This window comes from Mesoplodon mirus (genome assembly GCF_964341445.2).
Source record: "Mesoplodon mirus genome assembly, chromosome: 7".
Taxonomy (NCBI): Eukaryota; Metazoa; Chordata; class Mammalia; order Artiodactyla; family Ziphiidae; genus Mesoplodon; species Mesoplodon mirus.
In genome coordinates, this window is record NC_138983.1 from 83,780,431 (window position 1) to 83,790,173 (window position 9,743).

General features: G+C 47.6%; 1 long non-coding RNA gene across 3 annotated transcripts in view; it reads right to left on the reverse strand.

The window, feature by feature from the left end:
• Window positions 1-2,775, reverse strand: part of LOC309807699 — a 69,939-nt gene extending 67,164 nt beyond the window's left edge. For all 3 annotated transcript variants that reach the window (XR_014294633.1, XR_014294634.1, XR_014294635.1), the window contains exon 1: window positions 2,292-2,775. This is a non-coding gene — a long non-coding RNA (uncharacterized lncRNA). The remainder of the gene's footprint in view (window positions 1-2,291) is intronic.
• Between the last annotated feature and the right edge of the window lie 6,968 nt (window positions 2,776-9,743).

Below are 9,743 nucleotides of genomic sequence, written 5' to 3' on the forward strand. Positions count from 1 at the left end.
TGACCGGCAGAAAGAGCGCCCGGCCAGGCAGGCAGCACACCCCGCACCCTGCCAAGCGAGGTCTGGCCAGCAAGGGAAAGACGCTCTCCACTGCAGAACCGCCCACCACTAGAAAGCCAGGTCCTGCCACGGCCTGGACACACGAGGCCTTCCTTACAAGGGTTACACATCTGTGGCCTTGCTCTGCCTCGAAGAAAAGACAGTGACGGCGACAACGTGACCATCTCCAGATGAACTTTCAACTTCGTTTCAAGTGCCTGGGTGCTGGGTCACAGTGGATTTCTAAACTCTTCCAATATTCAAAAATACCAATTTCTAAGATGCAGAAGGGGTGTTAAACATACACTTAGCACAGACCCCAGTCCCACTCCTGAGTATTTTCTCAAGTGAGGTAAAAACCCAAGTTCACATGGAAACCTGCCCTGGGATGTTTACAGCAGCTTTATTCCTGATCCCCTCAAAACTGGAAACATCCCACAAGTCCTGCCACCCGCACGCGAATGGACAAACGGAAAATGGAATACAACACAGCCAGAAAAAGGAGTGGCTTCTCATACCCGCAACAACAGGGATGACGGACTTCCCTGGTGGTCCAGTGGCTAAGACTCCACACTCCCAATGCAAGGGGCCCGGGGTCCATCCCTGCTCAGGGAACTAGATCCCCCACGCCGCAACTAAAACATACTGCACGCGGCAATGAAGATCCCATGTGCCGCAACAAGACCCAGCACAACCAAGTAAATAACTACCTAAATAAATATTTAAAACAACAGCAAAAAAAACAAACCCGGGAGGAATCTCGCATAGGTTTTGCTGAGCCAAAGCAGCCAGAATCAAAAAGCTACATGCTGTTGTTCCGTTTATCTGACTTTCTGGAAAAGCCAAAACCTTCGGGACATTAGTGGCCAAGAGGCTAGAGGCACCCTGGCGCCAAAGGGCAGCAAATGGGATGACAGGATTGCTCTGCCGCCTGATGGCGATCAAAACTCCTACAACTGTGCACTACAAGTGAACTACGCTTCACGGCTACTAAGGACACACAAGTTATTACATTTTGAAAAATGCGCCGGCCAGCCATCCCCGGCATGACAAGTGCAGTAAGAGGGGCGGGGAGGCGAGGCAAGTGGATCAGCTGGAGTTCTGAAGGTTCTCCCCACTTTCAGTTTCCCTCCCCTGGCATGTCTCCCCGCCCAGCCCACTGCTGCTCAGGCCGCCCACCCGGGCCGCCTGGAGTTACCCAACCGGAAAAGCCAGAGCCCAGGCTCAGCCGCGCCTCCAGGCACAGGAAGGGCAAAAATAGAAAGCGCCAGTGCGCAGTGGAGGGCTGGAAACCCTCGGACCTCAGATAACTGCGGAGAACCGGGGCTCGGAGTCAACATCGGCTCCAGGCGGTCCCAGCGTCCCGACCCCGGCCGCGACACACTTTCCACAAAACTGACACACACGCGCGGGTCGCGCGGGCTTCCCCGCCGGGTCGCCTGGAGGCCGGTCCCCCGCAAGCTGAGCGCACGAAAGGGCGCCCCAAAGGCGCCGGCCCAAGCCGCCCGCTGCGCTTTCCCTCCGGAAGGTGGGCTGCGGGGCCCAAGCGTAAACCCGGAGACAAGGTACACGCGCACCACGCAGCCACAGGGGACGAGGGGCCGGGCGCCCACCTGGCCGGACACCCTGCATTTCTGGAATCACCGGACTTGTGTGTAAATTTCCCTTTGGCGTGTCATTTTCCAAAGGCCACTCAAGATCAGGGGACAGCACGCCTCCTCTCCAAGTGTCCTGCCAGCCCACCCACTCAAGATCAGAGGGACAAAATGCCTAACTAAAACAAAACAAAACAGAAACACAAAAAACTGGAGAGAGGGAGGAAAGGGTGCCCTCAAAAAAAAAAAAAAAAAAAAAAACAAACCTAAGCACGTTGAAAGCGCTAAGAATAAACTACCAGGCAAAAGAAACCCTACATGTCAAATCCTAAAGTACAGAAGGGCAAGCCCGCCGGCAGTCCAGGCCCGGGGAGACCGGGGTCCCCAGCCCTGCAGAGCCAACCGCAGACCGGCTCGGGCGCCCCTCAGAAGCCCGGGGTCCCCGCGGCCGAGTCTGCGCCCCCGGCCGGCGCCGGCTCCCCTCTGCGCACCCTGCGCGCGGGGGCTGGAAAAGGCCGCGGAGAACCACGGCGGGGCGGGAAGGGGGGCTCCAAAGAAGGTCTGGCGACTCGAGTCGCTCCGTTTCTCGGTGGGCTCAGCGCGCGCCGTGGGGGAAGAGGGGCGGGGGTCCGGAAGGAGGGGACCGGTGGCACTTACGTAGACCGGCAGCGGCCACGGGCAGACGGCGGGCTCGGCCCCCACGAGCGATTCCAGCCTCAGCTCCAGCTTCTCCCCCATGTCTTCGCGCGCCGCCCCCGCACCGTGCTAGTCTGGCGGTTGGGGGAGGGGCGCGGCGCTGCCGGCGGGGGCGGGGCAAACAGGCAGGCGGGCAGTGAGGGGAGGGGGCCTGGCCTGGGCCTCAGCCGCCGCCGCCGCGCTCCCGTCCGGCCCCCGGCTCCCTCTTTGTGGTCACAGGCCCCAGGCCTCCAGCGCTGCTGCGAACTCGGGCCTGCGTGAGGCGAGCACAATGAGCCGGGGACCGGGCCGAACCACTCGCGGCGCGCGCGGCCCACCCTGTGGACACGCCCGCTCTCACGCACGCACGCACGCACGCACGTCTTCGGCTGCCCCCAGCCACACCCACCGGCCCGAAGTGGGGACCCGAGGAGACCCCTCGGGGCCTGGGGTGGCGGGTTCGACTCCCGCCCTTGACGTACCGTGACACCCCCCCCTCCCCCCAATAAGAAGACTATAATTCCTCATTAAATATGACAGCTGAAATCCCGGCTTCTGTTCACAAAAATGCCGTGTATTTAGCCTATGCTAGGCACCAGACCGCGGACGCTCAGTACTGGCAAAAAAGGAAATGCCCTGCCCTCATGGCACTGCCATTTTAATTGGAATAGTAGGGACAATGTTCAAGGGAGAAAATAAAGTGTCATCATCGACACGGGGATGGTTAATCTCATGTGCACACTGCGTGGGGCCCCGGCAACCACAAACATTATTCCAGATGTGGCCAGGAAGGTATTTTTCAGAAGAGATTAACACTGAAATTGGTCCACTTTGCGTAAAGGAGACTGTCAGTGCCGCGGCGTGGGTGGGCCTCGTCCATCAGTTGAAGGACTGGAGAGAAAAATGAGGTTCCCTAGAAAGAGGGAACTGTTCCTCCAGTGGCCTTGGGACATCAGCTCTTCCCTGTGTCTCCAGCCCAGAGTCCTGCCCGGACTTGCCTGCCTCACAGTCACATGAGTCAACTCCTTAAAACAAAACTATATATGTAAAAATACTGAATATATACAAGCCTATTAATTTGTATATGTGTGTATACATATTATATATATGTATACACGTTTATATGTGCGTGCGTTTGTATTATATGTGTAAGTACTATATACAGTATACATACAAGCCTATATATTTGTGTGTATATATTGTATACATGTATGTATGTGTATATATATAGTATACATATTATAAATGTGAACATGCTGTATATATACACACACCCATATATTGATATATGGGTGTGTGTATATATACAGTAGATGTACGCTGTACGTATGTATGTATACAGTGTATATTTATATATAGGTGTGTATATATGTTGTATACCTGTATGTGTATATGTTGCATAGGTATTATATGTATATATGTATATACTATATATAGACACACTTGCATATATATTTATATGTGTATGTACATGCGCATATTTACATATAGGTGTGTATGTGTGTGTATACATTGTGTATATGTATGTGTATATATCTTATATATATGATATATATGTATATATATGATGAATTTATATGTACAGTACATATATTTTTATGCTACATGCTTTTATATGTAGGTGTATATATGTGTCTATATGTATGTATGTGTATTGCATATATTATATATGTATGTATACTGTTTATATACACATCTAAATATCTTTGTATGTGTGTATATATGTATGATATATATGTACTAGGTGTGTCTATTGCATATGTTATATGCATGTGTACATACTGTATATATACAAACTATGCATTTTATGTGTGTATGTATAGTGTATATGTATATGTGTATTGTATGTGTGTATACATACTGTATATATACAAACGATGCATTTTACATATGTGTGTATATATGTATGTGTGTATTGCATATACTATATGTGTATATGTCTGTATGCATACTGCATATATACACAGCTGTATATTTTTGTATGCGTGTACATATGTATGTGTGTGTATATACACACACACACCCTATGGATTCTGTTTGTCTGGAGAAGCCTCACTGATACAGACACTTATGACAATTGAGCACCTGCTCTCTGCCAGCCAGGGAGCCAAACGCTTGTCTTTTTGGTGTCTCCCTTAAGTGTCACAAGTCCTGGGAGGGAAGGTGATGCCGCTCCTACCAGTTGAGGTGCCTCAGGGTCAGAGAGGTGCACAGGGCGGGGGGCTGGAGCCTGGTGGAGCCCAGGTGGAGTTCTAGCAGCAGTACAGCCGAGCAGTGCCACTTCCCCAGGTGCTTCACACAAAGATGCCGAGGGAGAGACAGGGCCTGAAGGAGGGGATGAGGAAGCTTCCGTGGGTCCGCAAGCCCAGACCAAGGCTGACTCGTCAAGGGTGTTAGAGGTCAGGACTGTGGTTTCCCTGGGGGTGGGGTTACACAGAGCCATTCCCATTCTGAAAAAGTATCCATTCTGCTCTTGTTTGTATGCTTACCCCCCTCCCCCAAATCTTTTAAAAACAGATTCTCTTGGCTGCTGGGAGCACACATGGGGAAGTTGTGTGTGAGGGGGTGTGATCCAGGGGACAGGGAGGATAAGCCCCCCACTCGTAGGGCCAGGGGTGGCTCAGCTTTGTGAGCTAAGGATGGCCCGCGAGGTCCCAGAGAGAAGGGTCCCTACTCCGTCCCTGCTCCGTGCATCCCATTCCCAGCCTGAGAAGCCCAGAGCTACCCACACACACACACACCAGGGAGGAGAGCCAGTCACCCTGGCTCACAGGCTGTGGCTCCAAGGCTCCTGGCACTAGGAGCTATTTTCAGCTTTCATGCCCTAGGACATGGCCAGAGCTATTGTCTCCGGAAACTCTCTGTCTCTCGCCCACCCTCCCTCCCTCCCTCCTCCGCCTCTTCCCTTCCCGCTCCAGCTGTCCTGCCCTCCACCCTGCATTTCTACACAGGATGGCTCACAGACAGCTGCTCCCCGTGTCCACCGCCACCATTCGATGGATGTCAAAGCAAGCCCTGGGGACTTCCCTGGAGGTCCAGTGATTAAGACTCCGAGTTTCCACTGCAGGGGGCGCGGGTTCGATCCCTGGTCAGGGAAATAAAATCCCACATGCTGCACGGCACAACCAAAAAAATAAATGAATAAAAAATAAAGTTAGAGGTTGCGAGTTCACTTAACCTGCGTAGCGCCCTGGGTTCTCATTCTCTGGTTCTCGGCCTGTGAGGTGCTGAATTCCGGGTCTACGGAGAGAGACCAGATGGTGTCTGCACCCTGGAGAAAGGAAGCTCAAGAGGAGGAGAAGTGGGCCCAGCACATGGAAGAGGACCATCCCTGACGACCACCACTGGCCTTGCTTATGGTGTCTTTCAGCTTCAAAAGTGGAAGCACCTGAAGCTACTTTGTTCAAGTTTCCTGAATTTCTGGGAAGGCCTGGTTTCCCCAAAGGAACGATTTCTGGTAGAAGTCTGAAGGTCTGACCCAAGAAAAAAAATCCAGTATAGCCAATGAATTGAGGACAAGAAGTTTTCCAATCAGGTTATTACAAGATATTGAGATCGCTCAGCCCGAACCCAGCGAGGCCAGTGCCCCCTGGACTCCCAGTCCAAGTGAGAGCTCTCTCCCATGGTCACTGTAGAGCTCCGACTCTGGGGCAGTGACGGCAGGCCGGAGCAAGGGCAGCCAACGTTTGGTGACGCCGCTTCCGTCGCCCACCTCCACGCAGCCACCAGCCACGACTCAGGCCCACCGTGCCCTTCACCATCAAGTGTATCCAATTTAGCTCATCAGGTTTAACTGGCTTCTGGTGTGCCCAAAGGCTAAGTGGGGTGTTTTGAAACCTATCCTCATCACGAGGGGAGTAAATGGACCGAAGAGCTGAATCTTGGCCTTTCTTCTTAATTTGAGCTGCACTTACTTCACTGTGCATGGTCCTCTGAAGCTCGTGCCGGGCGGCCTTTGAGATGATCTTCTGAAGTCCTAGACTTTAAGAAGAATGACAAAGGCTCTTGGTGCTGCAGCCAGGAGTCAGGGCTGTGCCTCTGAAGTGGGAGAGCCAACTTCAGGACACGGGTCCACAAGAGACCTCCCAGCTCCACATAATATCAAGCAGCGAAAATCTCCCAGAGATCTCCATCTCAACACCAGCACCCAGCTTCAGGCAACGACCAGCAAGCTACAGTGCTGGTCACCCTATGCCAAGCAACTAGCAAGGCAGGAACACAACCCCACCCATTAGCAGAGAGGCTACCTAAAAACATAATAAGGCCATAGGCACCCCAAAACACACCACCAGACGTGGACCTGTCCACCAGAAAGACAAGATCGAGCCTCAACCACCAGAACACAGGCATTAGTCCCCCCCACCAGGAAGCCTACACAACCTACTGAAACAACCTTAGCCACTGGGGACACACACCAAAAACAACGGGAACTACGAATCTGCAGCCTGCAAAAAGGAGACCCCAAACACAGTAACATAAGCAAAATGAGAAGACAGAAAAACACACAGCAGGTGAAGGAGCAAGATAAAAACCTACCAGACCTAACAAATGAAGAGGTAATAGGCAGTCTACCTGAAAAAGAATTCAGAATAATGATAGTAAAGCTGATCCAAGATTCTATTTCCAAGATCCATAATCTTGGAAATAGAATAGACAAAATGCAAGAAACAGTTAACAAGGACCTAGAAGAACTAAAGATGAATCAAGCATCAATTAAAAACACAATAAATGAAATGAAAAATACTCTAGATGGGATCAATAGCAGAATAAGTGAGGCAGAAGAACGGATAAGTGAGGTGGAGGATAAAATAGTGGAAATAACTGATGCAGAGCAAAATAAAGAAAAAAGAATGAAAAGAACAGAGGACAGTCTCAGAGACCTCTGGGACAACATTAAACGCACCAACATTCGAATTATAGGGGTTCCAGAAGAAGAAGACAAAAAGAAAGGGACTGAGAAAATATTTGAAGAGATTATAGTTGAAAACTTCCCTAATATGGGAAAGGAAATAGTTAATCAAGTCCAGGAGGCACAGAGAGTCCCATACAGAATAAATCCAAGGAGAAATACGCCAAGACACATATTAATCAAACTGTCAAAAATTAAACACAAAGAAATCATATTAAAAGCAGCAAGGGAAAAACAACAAATAACACACAAGGGAATCCCCATCAGGTTAACAGCTGATCTCTCAGCAGAAACTCTACAAGCCAGAAGGGAGTGGCAGGACATAATTAAAGTGATGAAGGAGAGAAACCTGCAACCAAGATTACTCTACCCAGCAAGGATCACATTCAGATTTGATGGAGAAATTAAAACGTTTACAGACAAGCAAAAGCTGAGAGAGTTCAGCACCACCAAACCAGCTTTACAACAAATGCTAAAGGAACTTCTCTAGGCAAGAAACACAACAGAAGGAATATACCTACAATAACGAACCCAAAGCAATTAAGGAAATGGGAATAGGAACATACATATCAATAATTACCTTAAATGTAAATGGACTAAATGCTCCCACCAAAAGACACAGAGTGTCTGAATAGATACAAAAACAAGACCCATATATATGCTGTCTACAAGAGACCCACTTCAGACCTAGAGACACATACAGATTGAAAGTAAGGGGATGGAAAAAGATATTCCATGCAAATGGAAATCAAAAGAAAGCTGGAGTAGCAATTCTTATATCAGACAAAATAGACTTTAAAATAAAGACTATTAGAAGAGACAAAGAAGGACACTACATAACGATAAAGGGATCGATCCAAGAAGAAGATATAACAATTGTAAATATTTACGCACCCAACATAGGAGCACCTCAATACATAAGGCAAATACTAACAGCCATAAAAGGGGAAATCGACAGTAACACAATCATAGTAGGGGACTTTAGCACCCCACTTTCACCAATGGACAGATCATCCAAAATGAAAATAAATAAGGAAACACAAGTTTTAAATGATACATTAAACAAGATGGACTTAGTTGATATTTATAGGACATTCCATCCAAAAACAACAGAATACACATTTTTCTCAAGTGCTCATGGAACATTCTCCAGGATAGATCATATCTTGGGTCACAAATCAAGCCTTGGTAAATTTAAGAAAATTGAAATTGTATCAAGTATCTTTTCCGACCACAATGCTATGAGACTAGACATCAATTACAGGAAAAGATCTGTAAAAAATACAAACACATGGAGACTAAACAATACACTACTCAATAACGAAGTGATCACTGAAGAAATCAAAGAGGAAATTAAAAAGTACCTAAAAACAAATGACAATGGAGACACGACGACCCAAAACCTATGGGACGCAGCAAAAGCAGTTCTAAGGGGGAAGTTTATAGCAATACAATCCCACTTTAAGAAACAGGAAACATTTCGAGTAAACAACCTGACCCTGCACCTAAAGCAATTAGAGAAAGAAGAACAAACAACCCCCAAAGTTAGCAGAAGGAAAGAAATCATAAAGATCAGATCAGAAATAAATGAAAAAGAAATGAAGGAAACGATAGCAAAGATCAATAAAACTAAAAGCTGGTTCTTTGAGAAGATAAACAAAATTGACAAACCATTAGCCAGACTCATCAAGAAAAGAAGGGAGAAGACTCAAATCAATAGAATTAGAAATGAAAAAGGAGAAGTAACAACTGACACTGCAGAAATACAAAAGATCATGAGAGATTACTATAAGCAACTCTATGCCAATAAAATGGACAACCTGGAAGAAATGGACAAATTTTTAGAAATGCACAACCTGCCAAGACTGACTCAGGAAGAAATAGAAAATATGAATAGACCAATCACAAGTAATGAAATTGAAACTGTGATTAAAAATCTTCCATCAAACAGAAGCCCAGGACCAGATGGCTTCACAGGCGAATTCTATCAAACATTTAGAGAAGAGCTAACACCCATCCTTCTCAAACTCTTCCAAACAATATCAGAGGAAGGAACACTCCCAAACTCATTCTACGAGGCCACCATCACCTTGATACCAAAACCAGACAAGGATGTCACAAAGAAAGAAAACTACAGGCCAATATCACTGATGAACATAGATGCAAAAATCCTCAACAAAATACTAGCAAACAGAATCCAACAGCACATTAAAAGGATCATACACCATGATCAAGTGGGGTTTATTCCAGCAATGCAAGGATTCTTCAATATACGCAAATCAATCAATGTGATACACCATATTAACAAGTTGAAGGAGAAAAACCATATGATCATCTCAACAGATGCAGAGAAAGCTTTCGACAAAATTCAACACCCATTTATGATAAAAACCCTGCAGAAAGTAGGCATAGAGGGAACTTTCCTCAACATAATAAAGGCCATATATGACAAACCCACAGCCAACATTGTCCTCAATGGTGAAAAACTGAAACCATTTCCACTAAGATCAGGAACAAGGCAAGGC